This window comes from Hippopotamus amphibius, chromosome 2, assembly GCF_030028045.1.
Source record: "Hippopotamus amphibius kiboko isolate mHipAmp2 chromosome 2, mHipAmp2.hap2, whole genome shotgun sequence".
Classification (NCBI taxonomy): Eukaryota; Metazoa; Chordata; class Mammalia; order Artiodactyla; family Hippopotamidae; genus Hippopotamus; species Hippopotamus amphibius.
In genome coordinates this window covers 221,440,254-221,461,867 of record NC_080187.1, presented here as the reverse complement: position 1 = coordinate 221,461,867, position 21,614 = coordinate 221,440,254, and the positions used below count along the sequence as shown (strand labels likewise).

At 54.0% G+C, this 21,614-nt stretch overlaps 9 non-coding genes across 9 annotated transcripts; all 9 read left to right on the top strand.

Moving 5' to 3' along the window:
* The first annotated feature begins 186 nt into the window (after positions 1-186).
* LOC130847457 (small nucleolar RNA SNORD115) lies at positions 187-267 on the top strand. Its single transcript, XR_009052218.1, has one exon. It is a non-coding gene; the product is annotated as a small nucleolar RNA SNORD115 (small nucleolar RNA).
* Positions 268-2,773: 2,506 nt separating this feature from the next.
* Positions 2,774-2,854, top strand: LOC130847456 (small nucleolar RNA SNORD115). The gene has a single exon (XR_009052217.1). It is a non-coding gene; the product is annotated as a small nucleolar RNA SNORD115 (small nucleolar RNA).
* Positions 2,855-5,359: 2,505 nt separating this feature from the next.
* On the top strand, positions 5,360-5,440 carry LOC130847455 (small nucleolar RNA SNORD115). Its single transcript, XR_009052216.1, has one exon. It is a non-coding gene; the product is annotated as a small nucleolar RNA SNORD115 (small nucleolar RNA).
* A 2,506-nt stretch (positions 5,441-7,946) lies between these two features.
* Positions 7,947-8,027, top strand: LOC130847454 (small nucleolar RNA SNORD115). The gene has a single exon (XR_009052215.1). It is a non-coding gene; the product is annotated as a small nucleolar RNA SNORD115 (small nucleolar RNA).
* A 2,505-nt stretch (positions 8,028-10,532) lies between these two features.
* LOC130847453 (small nucleolar RNA SNORD115) lies at positions 10,533-10,613 on the top strand. The gene has a single exon (XR_009052214.1). It is a non-coding gene; the product is annotated as a small nucleolar RNA SNORD115 (small nucleolar RNA).
* Positions 10,614-13,119: 2,506 nt separating this feature from the next.
* Positions 13,120-13,200, top strand: LOC130847451 (small nucleolar RNA SNORD115). The gene has a single exon (XR_009052213.1). It is a non-coding gene; the product is annotated as a small nucleolar RNA SNORD115 (small nucleolar RNA).
* Positions 13,201-15,706: 2,506 nt separating this feature from the next.
* LOC130847450 (small nucleolar RNA SNORD115) lies at positions 15,707-15,787 on the top strand. The gene has a single exon (XR_009052212.1). It is a non-coding gene; the product is annotated as a small nucleolar RNA SNORD115 (small nucleolar RNA).
* Positions 15,788-18,292: 2,505 nt separating this feature from the next.
* LOC130847449 (small nucleolar RNA SNORD115) lies at positions 18,293-18,373 on the top strand. Its single transcript, XR_009052211.1, has one exon. It is a non-coding gene; the product is annotated as a small nucleolar RNA SNORD115 (small nucleolar RNA).
* A 2,506-nt stretch (positions 18,374-20,879) lies between these two features.
* Positions 20,880-20,960, top strand: LOC130847448 (small nucleolar RNA SNORD115). The gene has a single exon (XR_009052210.1). It is a non-coding gene; the product is annotated as a small nucleolar RNA SNORD115 (small nucleolar RNA).
* Positions 20,961-21,614: the final 654 nt, after the last annotated feature.

The following is a 21,614-nucleotide window of genomic DNA, read 5'->3' as shown; positions in this document are numbered from 1 at the left end:
CATCGTCCCCAGAGAAATGAAGATCTGTGTTTGGCCTATGTTCCCTAGGGCAATCACCATGAGCCTTGGCCCAGCACGTGGATTCGACAGAATGGCACAACCCTTCAGGCATCCTTCTTTCCAGGAAGCATCTGAGGTAAGCCTTCACATGTGGCAGGGCGCAGGTGAGTGAGGAGGGCCTCAGTTGGGTCGATGATGAGAACTCATATGGTCCTGAAGAGAGCTGATGACCAAAAAATCATGCTCAATAGGATTACGCTGAGGCCTAACAGAGGGATCCAGGGGCAGGATGGCCTGCATTTTTGGTCCATTGCAGAGCCCTGTGTGTGGGTGTGTGTGTGGGTTTGGGTGTGGGTGTTGGAGCAGCCTCTCGCTCGAGGAAATCCCTTGAGACTCCTCCCAGTGTAGATGGCTTCCACATATCCAAGATGTGTTGCCACCTTTGGTTTTCTATCCTGCTCCATAGTGCCAGGGCCCACATGTTCTGAAGCCATGGGTGGAGTCTTTCCTTAAGCCTTTCTGCTTTGAATTTTGTGTTTCAGGCCAAATCTTGGAATGGACTCACCACAGCCAGAATGTTCCGCAGTGAGTGGCTCTTTTGGTTGCTACCAATAGTCCCCAGAGAATTTTGAACTATGGGCTGGCCGCCCTCACAGCAGGCAGTACAGGGTAGTCTTTTGGCAACCTCCTGCCTACCAAGGAGGAATGTCTGCTGCTGCCCCAAATTTATGGGCTCACATCTGGTGCACTCACATGCCTTCATTAGAGCTGTATTCTAGTCAGAGAGCACATCGAGGCAGTGTTTTCTTCCTTGGCCCCAGGCGGAACATCTCTAGAGACCTCTGTGCACCTAGCGCCAGAGTATGATCACCAACTGAGGGAATGGTCCCTTGTGGTGTGTGCTTTATGGCTTCCCAAAACCTGTCAGTAGGGAAGGCTCATGCCCCCTGCCTAGAGATGGTGAGAGGCAGGCAGGAGCCCATCCTCAGGTGCTTGGAGGCAGGATGCTGCTGGTTATTTCAAGGGCTGGAAGCCATGCCATGGTCTTCAATGGGGTTGTGCCAGGACTCTGTGAGGGATCATGGTGCTTTGTTGGAGCCACTTGATCCGAATGGGGCCTCTGATGGGGTCTGCATGCATACACAGGACCATAGCTTCTCCTGGGTTGGTCGTCCTCTCCGGAAGCCACTGGTTTGTCAGAGAGCCCCCTCCAGAGGAGAAAAGGCTTCTGGGTGTCCATTCCCCCATGAAGGCTTTGCAGAGCCCTTGGGCATCCCGTTATCATGTCCATCGTGAGGCCCTGTTGACCTGAAGGGGAGGGGTGGTCCCGGGATGTGGGCTGAGGAGGGCGTAGCTGCATGGCTGTTGTTTGGTGGCCTTGCACGGGCCACAGTAGGGAATGCTGCCACAGAAGAAATTGGCCCTGTTTGGGAATCTCTGTGGTCCCCAAGGAGGAATGCTTGACATGGCTCCCCATCCACCAGATCGGAATGCAGGCCTTGAAATTCAACTCGATTGACCTGAAGTGTAGTAAGACTGACCATGGAGGCACCATTTCATGACGTGTTGCCCTGGGGAGCAACCACGCAGATCTCTGTGCATGTCGAGGCAGAGCACGAGGATGGACTGAGCTTATGGTCAGTTGTGGGGTGTGCTTGAGTGACTTCCAAGAAGTGTTGGTTGGGAGGATGTGGGGCCAGGCCTGGAGGTGGTGAGAGGCAACAAGGACCCTTGATCAGGGACTTGGCAGCTAGATGCTCTTGGCTCTTGTGAGAGCTGAAGGGCTGGTCCCTTGCTGGAATGGGGTTTCCCAGGTCTCTGTGAGGGATCATGGGCCCTCAGATAGGCCAGTTTACTCAGACAGGCCCTTTCATGGGTTCTGCATACAGATACAGGCCTGTGGCATCTCTTGGGCTGGCCTTCCTCTACGGGAGCCACTGCCTACCAAGAGAGCTCCCTCCAGCTCCTGTGAATGTCCACTGTGTGGGACATAAAGGCCTCATTGTCTGGGTGCTGTGCACATGGACAAGCCGAGTGTGACATCAGGCAGCACACGCTTGCCCACACCAGGGTCGGGCCCAGAGGAATGTCTCCATTCCCCCCAGAAACACCCCCAGTGTTTTCCCCACCAAGCAGACCTGGTGCCAGGCCTTGTGCTGCCTGGAGGATCCATGAGGCTAGTCCTTCCCTGGGGAGACATATACGTACTGGTTATTTCATCTGCCCCTGACACAGTATTAAGGTACATAAGATGGCATTGATCCACCTGTCCACTCATGCCTTCATCTTTGTAAGTATGGATGGATGGAGGGAGTGAGCCAAGGACGAGGGTCAAAGGGGAGGGAGCTAGAGCATTCTGGAGGAAGGGAGGCAGGAAGGAAGCTATGTAGGGAGCTGTTTGTATGCGTTTCAGCTATGTGTTCCTGTCTCTGCGTGGAGGTACATTTGGGCCCTATGTTCCTGGATGTATTGCTGCAGGTATTTCTTGTAGCATCATTCGATGCATGAGCGTGTGGCACACACGTGCCCCAATGCATCTAGCATGGAGTTGGAGTTCTCACAGCTGTCCTTCTCACCTCTTGGCAGCCATCGTCCCCAGAGAAATGAAGATCTGTGTTTGGCCTATGTTCCCTAGGGCAATCACCATGAGCCTTGGCCCAGCACGTGGATTCGACAGAATGGCACATCCCTTCAGGCATCCTTCTTTCCAGGAAGCATCTGAGGTAAGCCTTCACATGTGGCAGGGCGCAGGTGAGTGAGGAGGGCCTCAGTTGGGTCGATGATGAGAACTCATATGGTCCTGAAGAGAGCTGATGACCAAAAAATCATGCTCAATAGGATTACGCTGAGGCCTAACAGAGGGATCCAGGGGCAGGATGGCCTGCATTTTTGGTCCATTGCAGAGCCCTGGGTGTGGGTGTGTGTGTGGGTTTGGGTGTGGGTGTTGGAGCAGCCTCTCGCTCGAGGAAATCCCTTGAGACTCCTCCCAGTGTAGATGGCTTCCACATATCCAAGATGTGTTGCCACCTTTGGTTTTCTATCCTGCTCCATAGTGCCAGGGCCCACATGTTCTGAAGCCATGGGTGGAGTCTTTCCTTAAGCCTTTCTGCTTTGAATTTTGTGTTTCAGGCCAAGCCTTGGAATGGACTCACCACAGCCAGAATGTTCCGCAGTGAGTGGCTCTTTTGGTTGCTACCGATAGGCCCCAGAGAATTTTGAACTATGGGCTGGCCGCCCTCAAGGCAGGCAGTACAGGGTAGTCTTTTGGCAACCTCCTGCCTACCAAGGAGGAATGTCTGCTGCTGCCCCAAATTTATGGGCTCACATCTGGTGCACTCACATGCCTTCATTAGAGCTGTATTCTAGTCAGAGAGCACATCGAGGCAGTGTTTTCTTCCTTGGCCCCAGGGGGAACATCTCTAGAGACCTCTGTGCACCTAGCGCCAGAGTATGATCACCAACTGAGGGAATGGTCCCTTGTGGTGTGTGCTTTATGGCTTCCCAAAACCTGTCAGTAGGGAAGGCTCATGCCCCCTGCCTAGAGATGGTGAGAGGCAGGCAGGAGCCCATCCTCAGGTGCTTGGAGGCAGGATGCTGCTGGTTATTTCAAGGGCTGGAAGCCATGCCGTGGTCTTCAATGGGGTTGTGCCAGGACTCTGTGAGGGATTATGGTGCTTTGTTGGAGCCACTTGATCCGAATGGGGCCTCTGATGGGGTCTGCATGCATACACAGGACCATAGCTTCTCCTGGGTTGGTCGTCCTCTCCGGAAGCCACTGGTTTGTCAGAGAGCCCCCTCCAGAGGAGAAAAGGCTTCTGGGTGTCCATTCCCCCATGAAGGCTTTGCAGAGCCCTTGGGCATCCCGTTATCATGTCCAGCGTGAGGCCCTGTTGACCTGAAGGGGAGGGGTGGTCCCGGGATGTGGGCTGAGGAGGGTGTAGCTGCATGGCTGCTGTTTGGTGGCCTTGCACGGGCCACAGTAGGGAATGCTGCCACAGAAGAAATTGGCCCTGTTTGGGAATCTCTGTGGTCCCCAAGGAGGAATGCTTGACATGGCTCTCCATCCACCAGATCGGAATGCGGGCCTTGAAATTCAACTCGATTGACCTGAAGTGTAGTAAGAATGACCATGGAGGCACCATTTCATGACGTGTTGCCCTGGGGAGCAACCACGCAGATCTTTGTGCATGTCGAGGCAGAGCACGAGGATGGACTGAGCTTATGGTCAGTTGTGGGGTGTGCTTGAGTGACTTCCAAGAAGTGTTGGTTGGGAGGATGTGGGGCCAGGCCTGGAGGTGGTGAGAGGCAACAAGGACCCTTCATCAGGGACTTGGCAGCTAGATGCTCTTGGCTTTGTGAGAGCTGAAGGGCTGGTCCCTTGCTGGAATGGGGTTTCCCAGGTCTCTGTGAGGGATCATGGGCCCTCAGATAGGCCAGTTTTCTCAGACAGGCCCTTTCATGGGTTCTGCATACAGATACAGGCCTGTGGCATCTCTTGGGCTGGCCTTCCTCTACGGGAGCCACTGCCTACCAAGAGAGCTCCCTCCAGCTCCTGTGAATGTCCACTGTGTGGGACATAAAGGCCTCATTGTCTGGGTGTTGTGCACATGGACAAGCCGAGTGTGACATCGGCCAGCACACGCTTGCCCACACCAGGGTCGGGCCCAGAGGAATGTCTCCATTCCCCCCAGAAACACCCCCAGTGTTTTCCCCACCAAGCAGACCTGGTGCCAGGCCTTGTGCTGCCTGGAGGATCCATGAGGCTAGTCCTTCCCTGGGGAGACATATACGTACTGGTTATTTCATCTGCCCCTGACACAGTATTAAGGTACATAAGATGGCATTGATCCACCTGTCCACTCATGCCTTCATCTTTGTAAGTATGGATGGATGGAGGGAGTGAGCCAAGGACGAGGGTCAAAGGGGAGGGAGCTAGAGCATTCTGGAGGAAGGGAGGCAGGAAGGAAGCTATGTAGGGAGCTGTTTGTATGCGTTTCAGCTATGTGTTCCTGTCTCTGCGTGGAGGTACATTTGGGCCCTATGTTCCTGGATGTATTGCTGCAGGTATTTCTTGTAGCATCATTCGATGCATGAGCGTGTGGCACACACGTCCCCCAATGCATCTAGCATGGAGTTGGAGTTCTCACAGCTGTCCTTCTCACCTCTTGGCAGCCATCGTCCCCAGAGAAATGAAGATCTGTGTTTGGCCTATGTTCCCTAGGGCAATCACCATGAGCCTTGGCCCAGCACGTGGATTCGACAGAATGGCACAACCCTTCAGGCATCCTTCTTTCCAGGAAGCATCTGAGGTAAGCCTTCACATGTGGCAGGGCGCAGGTGAGTGAGGAGGGCCTCAGTTGGGTCGATGATGAGAACTCATATGGTCCTGAAGAGAGCTGATGACCAAAAAATCATGCTCAATAGGATTACGCTGAGGCCTAACAGAGGGATCCAGGGGCAGGATGGCCTGCATTTTTGGTCCATTGCAGAGCCCTGGGTGTGGGTGTGTGTGTGGGTTTGGGTGTGGGTGTTGGAGCAGCCTCTCGCTCGAGGAAATCCCTTGAGACTCCTCCCAGTGTAGATGGCTTCCACATATCCAAGATGTGTTGCCACCTTTGGTTTTCTATCCTGCTCCATAGTGCCAGGGCCCACATGTTCTGAAGCCATGGGTTGAGTCTTTCCTTAAGCCTTTCTGCTTTGAATTTTGTGTTTCAGGCCAAATCTTGGAATGGACTCACCACAGCCAGAATGTTCCGCAGTGAGTGGCTCTTTTGGTTGCTACCAATAGTCCCCAGAGAATTTTGAACTATGGGCTGGCCGCCCTCACAGCAGGCAGTACAGGGTAGTCTTTTGGCAACCTCCTGCCTACCAAGGAGGAATGTCTGCTGCTGCCCCAAATTTATGGGCTCACATCTGGTGCACTCACATGCCTTCATTAGAGCTGTATTCTAGTCAGAGAGCACATCGAGGCAGTGTTTTCTTCCTTGGCCCCAGGCGGAACATCTCTAGAGACCTCTGTGCACCTAGCGCCAGAGTATGATCACCAACTGAGGGAATGGTCCCTTGTGGTGTGTGCTTTATGGCTTCCCAAAACCTGTCAGTAGGGAAGGCTCATGCCCCCTGCCTAGAGATGGTGAGAGGCAGGCAGGAGCCCATCCTCAGGTGCTTGGAGGCAGGATGCTGCTGGTTATTTCAAGGGCTGGAAGCCATGCCATGGTCTTCAATGGGGTTGTGCCAGGACTCTGTGAGGGATCATGGTGCTTTGTTGGAGCCACTTGATCCGAATGGGGCCTCTGATGGGGTCTGCATGCATACACAGGACCATAGCTTCTCCTGGGTTGGTCGTCCTCTCCGGAAGCCACTGGTTTGTCAGAGAGCCCCCTCCAGAGGAGAAAAGGCTTCTGGGTGTCCATTCCCCCATGAAGGCTTTGCAGAGCCCTTGGGCATCCCGTTATCATGTCCATCGTGAGGCCCTGTTGACCTGAAGGGGAGGGGTGGTCCCGGGATGTGGGCTGAGGAGGGCGTAGCTGCATGGCTGTTGTTTGGTGGCCTTGCACGGGCCACAGTAGGGAATGCTGCCACAGAAGAAATTGGCCCTGTTTGGGAATCTCTGTGGTCCCCAAGGAGGAATGCTTGACATGGCTCCCCATCCACCAGATCGGAATGCAGGCCTTGAAATTCAACTCGATTGACCTGAAGTGTAGTAAGACTGACCATGGAGGCACCATTTCATGACGTGTTGCCCTGGGGAGCAACCACGCAGATCTCTGTGCATGTCGAGGCAGAGCACGAGGATGGACTGAGCTTATGGTCAGTTGTGGGGTGTGCTTGAGTGACTTCCAAGAAGTGTTGGTTGGGAGGATGTGGGGCCAGGCCTGGAGGTGGTGAGAGGCAACAAGGACCCTTCATCAGGGACTTGGCAGCTAGATGCTCTTGGCTCTTGTGAGAGCTGAAGGGCTGGTCCCTTGCTGGAATGGGGTTTCCCAGGTCTCTGTGAGGGATCATGGGCCCTCAGATAGGCCAGTTTACTCAGACAGGCCCTTTCATGGGTTCTGCATACAGATACAGGCCTGTGGCATCTCTTGGGCTGGCCTTCCTCTACGGGAGCCACTGCCTACCAAGAGAGCTCCCTCCAGCTCCTGTGAATGTCCACTGTGTGGGACATAAAGGCCTCATTGTCTGGGTGCTGTGCACATGGACAAGCCGAGTGTGACATCAGCCAGCACACGCTTGCCCACACCAGGGTCGGGCCCAGAGGAATGTCTCCATTCCCCCCAGAAACACCCCCAGTGTTTTCCCCACCAAGCAGACCTGGTGCCAGGCCTTGTGCTGCCTGGAGGATCCATGAGGCTAGTCCTTCCCTGGGGAGACATATACGTACTGGTTATTTCATCTGCCCCTGACACAGTATTAAGGTACATAAGATGGCATTGATCCACCTGTCCACTCATGCCTTCATCTTTGTAAGTATGGATGGATGGAGGGAGTGAGCCAAGAACGAGGGTCAAAGGGGAGGGAGCTAGAGCATTCTGGAGGAAGGGAGGCAGGAAGGAAGCTATGTAGGGAGCTGTTTGTATGCGTTTCAGCTATGTGTTCCTGTCTCTGCGTGGAGGTACATTTGGGCCCTATGTTCCTGGATGTATTGCTGCAGGTATTTCTTGTAGCATCATTCGATGCATGAGCGTGTGGCACACACGTGCCCCAATGCATCTAGCATGGAGTTGGAGTTCTCACAGCTGTCCTTCTCACCTCTTGGCAGCCATCGTCCCCAGAGAAATGAAGATCTGTGTTTGGCCTATGTTCCCTAGGGCAATCACCATGAGCCTTGGCCCAGCACGTGGATTCGACAGAATGGCACATCCCTTCAGGCATCCTTCTTTCCAGGAAGCATCTGAGGTAAGCCTTCACATGTGGCAGGGCGCAGGTGAGTGAGGAGGGCCTCAGTTGGGTCGATGATGAGAACTCATATGGTCCTGAAGAGAGCTGATGACCAAAAAATCATGCTCAATAGGATTACGCTGAGGCCTAACAGAGGGATCCAGGGGCAGGATGGCCTGCATTTTTGGTCCATTGCAGAGCCCTGGGTGTGGGTGTGTGTGTGGGTTTGGGTGTGGGTGTTGGAGCAGCCTCTCGCTCGAGGAAATCCCTTGAGACTCCTCCCAGTGTAGATGGCTTCCACATATCCAAGATGTGTTGCCACCTTTGGTTTTCTATCCTGCTCCATAGTGCCAGGGCCCACATGTTCTGAAGCCATGGGTGGAGTCTTTCCTTAAGCCTTTCTGCTTTGAATTTTGTGTTTCAGGCCAAGCCTTGGAATGGACTCACCACAGCCAGAATGTTCCGCAGTGAGTGGCTCTTTTGGTTGCTACCGATAGGCCCCAGAGAATTTTGAACTATGGGCTGGCCGCCCTCACAGCAGGCAGTACAGGGTAGTCTTTTGGCAACCTCCTGCCTACCAAGGAGGAATGTCTGCTGCTGCCCCAAATTTATGGGCTCACATCTGGTGCACTCACATGCCTTCATTAGAGCTGTACTCTAGTCAGAGAGCACATCGAGGCAGTGTTTTCTTCCTTGGCCCCAGGGGGAACATCTCTAGAGACCTCTGTTCACCTAGCGCCAGAGTATGATCACCAACTGAGGGAATGGTCCCTTGTGGTGTGTGCTTTATGGCTTCCCAAAACCTGTCAGTAGGGAAGGCTCATGCCCCCTGCCTAGAGATGGTGAGAGGCAGGCAGGAGCCCATCCTCAGGTGCTTGGAGGCAGGATGCTGCTGGTTATTTCAAGGGCTGGAAGCCATGCCGTGGTCTTCAATGGGGTTGTGCCAGGACTCTGTGAGGGATTATGGTGCTTTGTTGGAGCCACTTGATCCGAATGGGGCCTCTGATGGGGTCTGCATGCATACACAGGACCATAGCTTCTCCTGGGTTGGTCGTCCTCTCCGGAAGCCACTGGTTTGTCAGAGAGCCCCCTCCAGAGGAGAAAAGGCTTCTGGGTGTCCATTCCCCCATGAAGGCTTTGCAGAGCCCTTGGGCATCCCGTTATCATGTCCAGCGTGAGGCCCTGTTGACCTGAAGGGGAGGGGTGGTCCCGGGATGTGGGCTGAGGAGGGTGTAGCTGCATGGCTGCTGTTTGGTGGCCTTGCACGGGCCACAGTAGGGAATGCTGCCACAGAAGAAATTGGCCCTGTTTGGGAATCTCTGTGGTCCCCAAGGAGGAATGCTTGACATGGCTCCCCATCCACCAGATCGGAATGCGGGCCTTGAAATTCAACTCGATTGACCTGAAGTGTAGTAAGAATGACCATGGAGGCACCATTTCATTACGTGTTGCCCTGGGGAGCAACCACGCAGATCTCTGTGCATGTCGAGGCAGAGCACGAGGATGGACTGAGCTTATGGTCAGTTGTGGGTTGTGCTTGAGTGACTTCCAAGAAGTGTTGGTTGGGAGGATGTGGGGCCAGGCCTGGAGGTGGTGAGAGGCAACAAGGACCCTTGATCAGGGACTTGGCAGCTAGATGCTCTTGGCTTTGTGAGAGCTGAAGGGCTGGTCCCTTGCTGGAATGGGGTTTCCCAGGTCTCTGTGAGGGATCATGGGCCCTCAGATAGGCCAGTTTACTCAGACAGGCCCTTTCATGGGTTCTGCATACAGATACAGGCCTGTGGCATCTCTTGGGCTGGCCTTCCTCTACGGGAGCCACTGCCTACCAAGAGAGCTCCCTCCAGCTCCTGTGAATGTCCACTGTGTGGGACATAAAGGCCTCATTGTCTGGGTGTTGTGCACATGGACAAGCCGAGTGTGACATCGGCCAGCACACGCTTGCCCACACCAGGGTCGGGCCCAGAGGAATGTCTCCATTCCCCCCAGAAACACCCCCAGTGTTTTCCCCACCAAGCAGACCTGGTGCCAGGCCTTGTGCTGCCTGGAGGATCCATGAGGCTAGTCCTTCCCTGGGGAGACATATACGTACTGGTTATTTCATCTGCCCCTGACACAGTATTAAGGTACATAAGATGGCGTTGATCCACCTGTCCACTCATGCCTTCATCTTTGTAAGTATGGATGGATGGAGGGAGTGAGCCAAGGACGAGGGTCAAAGGGGAGGGAGCTAGAGCATTCTGGAGGAAGGGAGGCAGGAAGGAAGCTATGTAGGGAGCTGTTTGTATGCGTTTCAGCTATGTGTTCCTGTCTCTGCGTGGAGGTACATTTGGGCCCTATGTTCCTGGATGTATTGCTGCAGGTATTTCTTGTAGCATCATTCGATGCATGAGCGTGTGGCACACACGTGCCCCAATGCATCTAGCATGGAGTTGGAGTTCTCACAGCTGTCCTTCTCACCTCTTGGCAGCCATCGTCCCCAGAGAAATGAAGATCTGTGTTTGGCCTATGTTCCCTAGGGCAATCACCATGAGCCTTGGCCCAGCACGTGGATTCGACAGAATGGCACATCCCTTCAGGCATCCTTCTTTCCAGGAAGCATCTGAGGTAAGCCTTCACATGTGGCAGGGCGCAGGTGAGTGAGGAGGGCCTCAGTTGGGTCGATGATGAGAACTCATATGGTCCTGAAGAGAGCTGATGACCAAAAAATCATGCTCAATAGGATTACGCTGAGGCCTAACAGAGGGATCCAGGGGCAGGATGGCCTGCATTTTTGGTCCATTGCAGAGCCCTGGGTGTGGGTGTGTGTGTGGGTTTGGGTGTGGGTGTTGGAGCAGCCTCTCGCTCGAGGAAATCCCTTGAGACTCCTCCCAGTGTAGATGGCTTCCACATATCCAAGATGTGTTGCCACCTTTGGTTTTCTATCCTGCTCCATAGTGCCAGGGCCCACATGTTCTGAAGCCATGGGTGGAGTCTTTCCTTAAGCCTTTCTGCTTTGAATTTTGTGTTTCAGGCCAAGCCTTGGAATGGACTCACCACAGCCAGAATGTTCCGCAGTGAGTGGCTCTTTTGGTTGCTACTGATAGGCCCCAGAGAATTTTGAACTATGGGCTGGCCGCCCTCACAGCAGGCAGTACAGGGTAGTCTTTTGGCAACCTCCTGCCTACCAAGGAGGAATGTCTGCTGCTGCCCCAAATTTATGGGCTCACATCTGGTGCACTCACATGCCTTCATTAGAGCTGTATTCTAGTCAGAGAGCACATCGAGGCAGTGTTTTCTTCCTTGGCCCCAGGCGGAACATCTCTAGAGACCTCTGTGCACCTAGCGCCAGAGTATGATCACCAACTGAGGGAATGGTCCCTTGTGGTGTGTGCTTTATGGCTTCCCAAAACCTGTCAGTAGGGAAGGCTCATGCCCCCTGCCTAGAGATGGTGAGAGGCAGGCAGGAGCCCATCCTCAGGTGCTTGGAGGCAGGATGCTGCTGGTTATTTCAAGGGTTGGAAGCCATGCCGTGGTCTTCAATGGGGTTTTGCCAGGACTCTGTGAGGGATCATGGTGCTTTGTTGGAGCCACTTGATCCGAATGGGGCCTCTGATGGGGTCTGCATGCATACACAGGACCATAGCTTCTCCTGGGTTGGTCGTCCTCTCCCGAAGCCACTGGTTTGTCAGAGAGCCCCCTCCAGAGGAGAAAAGGCTTCTGGGTGTCCATTCCCCCATGAAGGCTTTGCAGAGCCCTTGGGCATCCCGTTATCATGTCCATCGTGAGGCCCTGTTGACCTGAAGGGGAGGGGTGGTCCCGGGATGTGGGCTGAGGAGGGCGTAGCTGCATGGCTGTTGTTTGGTGGCCTTGCACGGGCCACAGTAGGGAATGCTGCCACAGAAGAAATTGGCCCTGTTTGGGAATCTCTGTGGTCCCCAAGGAGGAATGCTTGACATGGCTCCCCATCCACCAGATCGGAATGCAGGCCTTGAAATTCAACTCGATTGACCTGAAGTGTAGTAAGACTGACCATGGAGGCACCATTTCATTACGTGTTGCCCTGGGGAGCAACCACGCAGATCTCTGTGCATGTCGAGGCAGAGCACGAGGATGGACTGAGCTTATGGTCAGTTGTGGGGTGTGCTTGAGTGACTTCCAAGAAGTGTTGGTTGGGAGGATGTGGGGCCAGGCCTGGAGGTGGTGAGAGGCAACAAGGACCCTTCATCAGGGACTTGGCAGCTAGATGCTCTTGGCTCTTGTGAGAGCTGAAGGGCTGGTCCCTTGCTGGAATGGGGTTTCCCAGGTCTCTGTGAGGGATCATGGGCCCTCAGATAGGCCAGTTTACTCAGACAGGCCCTTTCATGGGTTCTGCATACAGATACAGGCCTGTGGCATCTCTTGGGCTGGCCTTCCTCTACGGGAGCCACTGCCTACCAAGAGAGCTCCCTCCAGCTCCTGTGAATGTCCACTGTGTGGGACATAAAGGCCTCATTGTCTGGGTGTTGTGCACATGGACAAGCCGAGTGTGACATCGGCCAGCACACGCTTGCCCACACCAGGGTCGGGCCCAGAGGAATGTCTCCATTCCCCCCAGAAACACCCCCAGTGTTTTCCCCACCAAGCAGACCTGGTGCCAGGCCTTGTGCTGCCTGGAGGATCCATGAGGCTAGTCCTTCCCTGGGGAGACATATACGTACTGGTTATTTCATCTGCCCCTGACACAGTATTAAGGTACATAAGATGGCATTGATCCACCTGTCCACTCATGCCTTCATCTTTGTAAGTATGGATGGATGGAGGGAGTGAGCCAAGGACGAGGGTCAAAGGGGAGGGAGCTAGAGCATTCTGGAGGAAGGGAGGCAGGAAGGAAGCTATGTAGGGAGCTGTTTGTATGCGTTTCAGCTATGTGTTCCTGTCTCTGCGTGGAGGTACATTTGGGCCCTATGTTCCTGGATGTATTGCTGCAGGTATTTCTTGTAGCATCATTCGATGCATGAGCGTGTGGCACACACGTGCCCCAATGCATCTAGCATGGAGTTGGAGTTCTCACAGCTGTCCTTCTCACCTCTTGGCAGCCATCGTCCCCAGAGAAATGAAGATCTGTGTTTGGCCTATGTTCCCTAGGGCAATCACTATGAGCCTTGGCCCAGCACGTGGATTCGACAGAATGGCACAACCCTTCAGGCATCCTTCTTTCCAGGAAGCATCTGAGGTAAGCCTTCACATGTGGCAGGGCGCAGGTGAATGAAGAGGGCCTCAGTTGGGTCGATGATGAGAACTCATATGGTCCTGAAGAGAGCTGATGACCAAAAAATCATGCTCAATAGGATTACGCTGAGGCCTAACAGAGGGATCCAGGGGCAGGATGGCCAGCATTTTTGGTCCATTGCAGAGCCCTGTGTGTGGGTGTGTGTGTGGGTTTTGGTGTGGGTGTTGGAGCAGCCTCTCACTCGAGGAAATCCCTTGAGACTCCTCCCAGTGTAGATGGCTTCCACATATCCAAGATGTGTTGCCACCTTTGGTTTTCTATCCTGCTCCATAGTGCCAGGGCCCACATGTTCTGAAGCCATGGGTGGAGTCTTTCCTTAAGACTTTCTGCTTTGAATTTTGTGTTTCAGGCCAAATCTTGGAATGGACTCACCACAGCCAGAATGTTCCGCAGTGAGTGGCTCTTTTGGTTGCTACCAATAGTCCCCAGAGAATTTTGAACTATGGGCTGGCCGCCCTCACAGCAGGCAGTACAGGGTAGTCTTTTGGCAACCTCCTGCCTACCAAGGAGGAATGTCTGCTGCTGCCCCAAATTTATGGGCTCACATCTGGTGCACTCACATGCCTTCATTAGAGCTGTATTCTAGTCAGAGAGCACATCGAGGCAGTGTTTTCTTCCTTGGCCCCAGGCGGAACATCTCTAGAGACCTCTGTGCACCTAGCGCCAGAGTATGATCACCAACTGAGGGAATGGTCCCTTGTGGTGTGTGCTTTATGGCTTCCCAAAACCTGTCAGTAGGGAAGGCTCATGCCCCCTGCCTAGAGATGGTGAGAGGCAGGCAGGAGCCCATCCTCAGGTGCTTGGAGGCAGGATGCTGCTGGTTATTTCAAGGGCTGGAAGCCATGCCATGGTCTTCAATGGGGTTGTGCCAGTACTCTGTGAGGGATCATGGTGCTTTGTTGGAGCCACTTGATCCGAATGGGGCCTCTGATGGGGTCTGCATGCATACACAGGACCATAGCTTCTCCTGGGTTGGTCGTCCTCTCCGGAAGCCACTGGTTTGTCAGAGAGCCCCCTCCAGAGGAGAAAAGGCTTCTGGGTGTCCATTCCCCCATGAAGGCTTTGCAGAGCCCTTGGGCATCCCGTTATCATGTCCATCGTGAGGCCCTGTTGACCTGAAGGGGAGGGGTGGTCCCGGGATGTGGGCTGAGGAGGGCGTAGCTGCATGGCTGTTGTTTGGTGGCCTTGCACGGGCCACAGTAGAGAATGCTGCCACAGAAGAAATTGGCCCTGTTTGGGAATCTCTGTGGTCCCCAAGGAGGAATGCTTGACATGGCTCCCCATCCACCAGATCGGAATGCAGGCCTTGAAATTCAACTCGATTGACCTGAAGTGTAGTAAGACTGACCATGGAGGCACCATTTCATGACGTGTTGCCCTGGGGAGCAACCACGCAGATCTCTGTGCATGTCGAGGCAGAGCACGAGGATGGACTGAGCTTATGGTCAGTTGTGGGGTGTGCTTGAGTGACTTCCAAGAAGTGTTGGTTGGGAGGATGTGGGGCCAGGCCTGGAGGTGGTGAGAGGCAACAAGGACCCTTCATCAGGGACTTGGCAGCTAGATGCTCTTGGCTCTTGTGAGAGCTGAAGGGCTGGTCCCTTGCTGGAATGGGGTTTCCCAGGTCTCTGTGAGGGATCATGGGCCCTCAGATAGGCCAGTTTACTCAGACAGGCCCTTTCATGGGTTCTGCATACAGATACAGGCCTGTGGCATCTCTTGGGCTGGCCTTCCTCTACGGGAGCCACTGCCTACCAAGAGAGCTCCCTCCAGCTCCTGTGAATGTCCACTGTGTGGGACATAAAGGCCTCATTGTCTGGGTGCTGTGCACGTGGACAAGCCGAGTGTGACATCAGCCAGCACACGCTTGCCCACACCAGGGTCGGGCCCAGAGGAATGTCTCCATTCCCCCCAGAAACACCCCCAGTGTTTTCCCCACCAAGCAGACCTGGTGCCAGGCCTTGTGCTGCCTGGAGGATCCATGAGGCTAGTCCTTCCCTGGGGAGACATATACGTACTGGTTATTTCATCTGCCCCTGACACAGTATTAAGGTACATAAGATGGCATTGATCCACCTGTCCACTCATGCCTTCATCTTTGTAAGTATGGATGGATGGAGGGAGTGAGCCAAGGACGAGGGTCAAAGGGGAGGGAGCTAGAGCATTCTGGAGGAAGGGAGGCAGGAAGGAAGCTATGTAGGGAGCTGTTTGTATGCGTTTCAGCTATGTGTTCCTGTCTCTGCGTGGAGGTACATTTGGGCCCTATGTTCCTGGATGTATTGCTGCAGGTATTTCTTGTAGCATCATTCGATGCATGAGCGTGTGGCACACACGTGCCCCAATGCATCTAGCATGGAGTTGGAGTTCTCACAGCTGTCCTTCTCACCTCTTGGCAGCCATCGTCCCCAGAGAAATGAAGATCTGTGTTTGGCCTATGTTCCCTAGGGCAATCACCATGAGCCTTGGCCCAGCACGTGGATTCGACAGAATGGCACATCCCTTCAGGCATCCTTCTTTCCAGGAAGCATCTGAGGTAAGCCTTCACATGTGGCAGGGCGCAGGTGAGTGAGGAGGGCCTCAGTTGGGTCGATGATGAGAACTCATATGGTCCTGAAGAGAGCTGATGACCAAAAAATCATGCTCAATAGGATTACGCTGAGGCCTAACAGAGGGATCCAGGGGCAGGATGGCCTGCATTTTTGGTCCATTGCAGAGCCCTGGGTGTGGGTGTGTGTGTGGGTTTGGGTGTGGGTGTTGGAGCAGCCTCTCGCTCGAGGAAATCCCTTGAGACTCCTCCCAGTGTAGATGGCTTCCACATATCCAAGATGTGTTGCCACCTTTGGTTTTCTATCCTGCTCCATAGTGCCAGGGCCCACATGTTCTGAAGCCATGGGTGGAGTCTTTCCTTAAGCCTTTCTGCTTTGAATTTTGTGTTTCAGGCCAAGCCTTGGAATGGACTCACCACAGCCAGAATGTTCCGCAGTGAGTGGCTCTTTTGGTTGCTACTGATAGGCCCCAGAGAATTTTGAACTATGGGCTGGCCGCCCTCACAGCAGGCAGTACAGGGTAGTCTTTTGGCAACCTCCTGCCTACCAAGGAGGAATGTCTGCTGCTGCCCCAAATTTATGGGCTCACATCTGGTGCACTCACATGCCTTCATTAGAGCTGTATTCTAGTCAGAGAGCACATCGAGGCAGTGTTTTCTTCCTTGGCCCCAGGGGGAACATCTCTAGAGACCTCTGTGCACCTAGCGCCAGAGTATGATCACCAACTGAGGGAATGGTCCCTTGTGGTGTGTGCTTTATGGCTTCCCAAAACCTGTCAGTAGGGAAAGCTCATGCCCCCTGCCTAGAGATGGTGAGAGGCAGGCAGGAGCCCATCCTCAGGTGCTTGGAGGCAGGATGCTGCTGGTTATTTCAAGGGCTGGAAGCCATGCCGTGGTCTTCAATGGGGTTGTGCCAGGACTCTGTGAGGGATCATGGTGCTTTGTTGGAGCCACTTGATCCGAATGGGGCCTCTGATGGGGTCTGCATGCATACACAGGACCATAGCTTCTCCTGGGTTGGTCGTCCTCTCCGGAAGCCACTGGTTTGTCAGAGAGCCCCCTCCAGAGGAGAAAAGGCTTCTGGGTGTCCATTCCCCCATGAAGGCTTTGCAGAGCCCTTGGGCATCCCGTTATCATGTCCAGCGTGAGGCCCTGTTGACCTGAAGGGGAGGGGTGGTCCCGGGATGTGGGCAGAGGAGGGTGTAGCTGCATGGCTGCTGTTTGGTGGCCTTGCACGGGCCACAGTAGGGAATGCTGCCACAGAAGAAATTGGCCCTGTTTGGGAATCTCTGTGGTCCCCAAGGAGGAATGCTTGACATGGCTCCCCATCCACCAGATCGGAATGCGGGCCTTGAAATTCAACTCGATTGACCTGAAGTGTAGTAAGAATGACCATGGAGGCACCATTTCATTACGTGTTGCCCTGGGGAGCAACCACGCAGATCTCTGTGCATGTCGAGGCAGAGCACGAGGATGGACTGAGCTTATGGTCCGTTGTGGGGTGTGCTTGAGTGACTTCCAAGAAGTGTTGGTTGGGAGGATGTGGGGCCAGGCCTGGAGGTGGTGAGAGGCAACAAGGACCCTTGATCAGGGACTTGGCAGCTAGATGCTCTTGGCTTTGTGAGAGCTGAAGGGCTGGTCCCTTGCTGGAATGGGGTTTCCCAGGTCTCTGTGAGGGATCATGGGCCCTCAGATAGGCCAGTTTACTCAGACAGGCCCTTTCATGGGTTCTGCATACAGATACAGGCCTGTGGCATCTCTTGGGCTGGCCTTCTTCTACGGGAGCCACTGCCTACCAAGAGAGCTCCCTCCAGCTCCTGTGAATGTCCACTGTGTGGGACATAAAGGCCTCATTGTCTGGGTGTTGTGCACATGGACAAGCCGAGTGTGACATCGGCCAGCACACGCTTGCCCACACCAGGGTCGGGCCCAGAGGAATGTCTCCATTCCCCCCAGAAACACCCCCAGTGTTTTCCCCACCAAGCAGACCTGGTGCCAGGCCTTGTGCTGCCTGGAGGATCCATGAGGCTAGTCCTTCCCTGGGGAGACATATACGTACTGGTTATTTCATCTGCCCCTGACACAGTATTAAGGTACATAAGATGGCGTTGATCCACCTGTCCACTCATGCCTTCATCTTTGTAAGTATGGATGGATGGAGGGAGTGAGCCAAGGACGAGGGTCAAAGGGGAGGGAGCTAGAGCATTCTGGAGGAAGGGAGGCAGGAAGGAAGCTATGTAGGGAGCTGTTTGTATGCGTTTCAGCTATGTGTTCCTGTCTCTGCGTGGAGGTACATTTGGGCCCTATGTTCCTGGATGTATTGCTGCAGGTATTTCTTGTAGCATCATTCGATGCATGAGCGTGTGGCACACACGTGCCCCAATGCATCTAGCATGGAGTTGGAGTTCTCACAGCTGTCCTTCTCACCTCTTGGCAGCCATCGTCCCCAGAGAAATGAAGATCTGTGTTTGGCCTATGTTCCCTAGGGCAATCACCATGAGCCTTGGCCCAGCACGTGGATTCGACAGAATGGCACATCCCTTCAGGCATCCTTCTTTCCAGGAAGCATCTGAGGTAAGCCTTCACATGTGGCAGGGCGCAGGTGAGTGAGGAGGGCCTCAGTTGGGTCGATGATGAGAACTCATATGGTCCTGAAGAGAGCTGATGACCAAAAAATCATGCTCAATAGGATTACGCTGAGGCCTAACAGAGGGATCCAGGGGCAGGATGGCCTGCATTTTTGGTCCATTGCAGAGCCCTGGGTGTGGGTGTGTGTGTGGGTTTGGGTGTGGGTGTTGGAGCAGCCTCTCACTCGAGGAAATCCCTTGAGACTCCTCCCAGTGTAGATGGCTTCCACATATCCAAGATGTGTTGCCACCTTTGGTTTTCTATCCTGCTCCATAGTGCCAGGGCCCACATGTTCTGAAGCCATGGGTGGAGTCTTTCCTTAAGCCTTTCTGCTTTGAATTTTGTGTTTCAGGCCAAATCTTGGAATGGACTCACCACAGCCAGAATGTTCCGCAGTGAGTGGCTCTTTTGGTTGCTACCAATAGTCCCCAGAGAATTTTGAACTATGGGCTGACCGCCCTCACAGCAGGCAGTACAGGGTAGTCTTTTGGCAACCTCCTGCCTACCAAGGAGGAATGTCTGCTGCTGCCCCAAATTTATGGGCTCACATCTGGTGCACTCACATGCCTTCATTAGAGCTGTATTCTATTCAGAGAGCACATCGAGGCAGTGTTTTCTTCCTTGGCCCCAGGCGGAACATCTCTAGAGACCTCTGTGCACCTAGCGCCAGAGTATGATCACCAACTGAGGGAATGGTCCCTTGTGGTGTGTGCTTTATGGCTTCCCAAAACCTGTCAGTAGGGAAGGCTCATGCCCCCTGCCTAGAGATGGTGAGAGGCAGGCAGGAGCCCATCCTCAGGTGCTTGGAGGCAGGATGCTGCTGGTTATTTCAAGGGCTGGAAGCCATGCCGTGGTCTTCAATGGGGTTGTGCCAGGACTCTGTGAGGGATCATGGTGCTTTGTTGGAGCCACTTGATCCGAATGGGGCCTCTGATGGGGTCTGCATGCATACACAGGACCATAGCTTCTCCTGGGTTGGTCGTCCTCTCCGGAAGCCACTGGTTTGTCAGAGAGCCCCCTCCAGAGGAGAAAAGGCTTCTGGGTGTCCATTCCCCCATGAAGGCTTTGCAGAGCCCTTGGGCATCCCGTTATCATGTCCATCGTGAGGCCCTGTTGACCTGAAGGGGAGGGGTGGTCCCGGGATGTGGGCTGAGGAGGGCGTAGCTGCATGGCTGTTGTTTGGTGGCCTTGCACGGGCCACAGTAGGGAATGCTGCCACAGAAGAAATTGGCCCTGTTTGGGAATCTCTGTGGTCCCCAAGGAGGAATGCTTGACATGGCTCCCCATCCACCAGATCGGAATGCAGGCCTTGAAATTCAACTCGATTGACCTGAAGTGTAGTAAGAATGACCATGGAGGCACCATTTCATTACGTGTTGCCCTGGGGAGCAACCACGCAGATCTCTGTGCATGTCGAGGCAGAGCACGAGGATGGACTGAGCTTATGGTCAGTTGTGGGGTGTGCTTGAGTGACTTCCAAGAAGTGTTGGTTGGGAGGATGTGGGGCCAGGCCTGGAGGTGGTGAGAGGCAACAAGGACCCTTCATCAGGGACTTGGCAGCTAGATGCTCTTGGCTCTTGTGAGAGCTGAAGGGCTGGTCCCTTGCTGGAATGGGGTTTCCCAGGTCTCTGTGAGGGATCATGGGCCCTCAGATAGGCCAGTTTACTCAGACAGGCCCTTTCATGGGTTCTGCATACAGATACAGGCCTGTGGCATCTCTTGGGCTGGCCTTCCTCTACGGGAGTCACTGCCTACCAAGAGAGCTCCCTCCAGCTCCTGTGAATGTCCACTGTGTGGGACATAAAGGCCTCATTGTCTGGGTGTTGTGCACATGGACAAGCCGAGTGTGACATCGGCCAGCACACGCTTGCCCACACCAGGGTCAGGCCCAGAGGAATGTCTCCATTCCCCACAGAAACACCCCCAGTGTTTTCCCCACCAAGCAGACCTGGTGCCAGGCCTTGTGCTGCCTGGAGGATCCATGAGGCTAGTCCTTCCCTGGGGAGACATATACGTACTGGTTATTTCATCTGCCCCTGACACAGTATTAAGGTACATAAGATGGCATTGATCCACCTGTCCACTCATGCCTTCATCTTTGTAAGTATGGATGGATGGAGGGAGTGAGCCAAGGACGAGGGTCAAAGGGGAGGGAGCTAGAGCATTCTGGAGGAAGGGAGGCAGGAAGGAAGCTATGTAGGGAGCTGTTTGTATGCGTTTCAGCTATGTGTTCCTGTCTCTGCGTGGAGGTACATTTGGGCCCTATGTTCCTGGATGTATTGCTGCAGGTATTTCTTGTAGCATCATTCGATGCATGAGCGTGTGGCACACACGTCCCCCAATGCATCTAGCATGGAGTTGGAGTTCTCACAGCTGTCCTTCTCACCTCTTGGCAGCCATCGTCCCCAGAGAAATGAAGATCTGTGTTTGGCCTATGTTCCCTAGGGCAATCACCATGAGCCTTGGCCCAGCACGTGGATTCGACAGAATGGCACATCCCTTCAGGCATCCTTCTTTCCAGGAAGCATCTGAGGTAAGCCTTCACATGTGGCAGGGCGCAGGTGAGTGAGGAGGGCCTCAGTTGGGTCGATGATGAGAACTCATATGGTCCTGAAGAGAGCTGATGACCAAAAAATCATGCTCAATAGGATTACGCTGAGGCCTAACAGAGGGATCCAGGGGCAGGATGGCCTGCATTTTTGGTCCATTGCAGAGCCCTGGGTGTGGGTGTGTGTGTGGGTTTGGGTGTGGGTGTTGGAGCAGCCTCTCGCTCGAGGAAATCCCTTGAGACTCCTCCCAGTGTAGATGGCTTCCACATATCCAAGATGTGTTGCCACCTTTGGTTTTCTATCCTGCTCCATAGTGCCAGGGCCCACATGTTCTGAAGCCATGGGTGGAGTCTTTCCTTAAGCCTTTCTGCTTTGAATTTTGTGTTTCAGGCCAAGCCTTGGAATGGACTCACCACAGCCAGAATGTTCCGCAGTGAGTGGCTCTTTTGGTTGCTACTGATAGGCCCCAGAGAATTTTGAACTATGGGCTGGCCGCCCTCACAGCAGGCAGTACAGGGTAGTCTTTTGGCAACCTCCTGCCTACCAAGGAGGAATGTCTGCTGCTGCCCCAAATTTATGGGCTCACATCTGGTGCACTCACATGCCTTCATTAGAGCTGTATTCTAGTCAGAGAGCGCATCGAGGCAATGTTTTCTTCCTTGGTCCCAGGCGGAACATCTCTAGAGACCTCTGTGCACCTAGGGGCAGAGTATGATCACCAACTGAGGGAATGGTCCCTTGTGGTGTGTGCTTTATGGCTTCCCAAAAC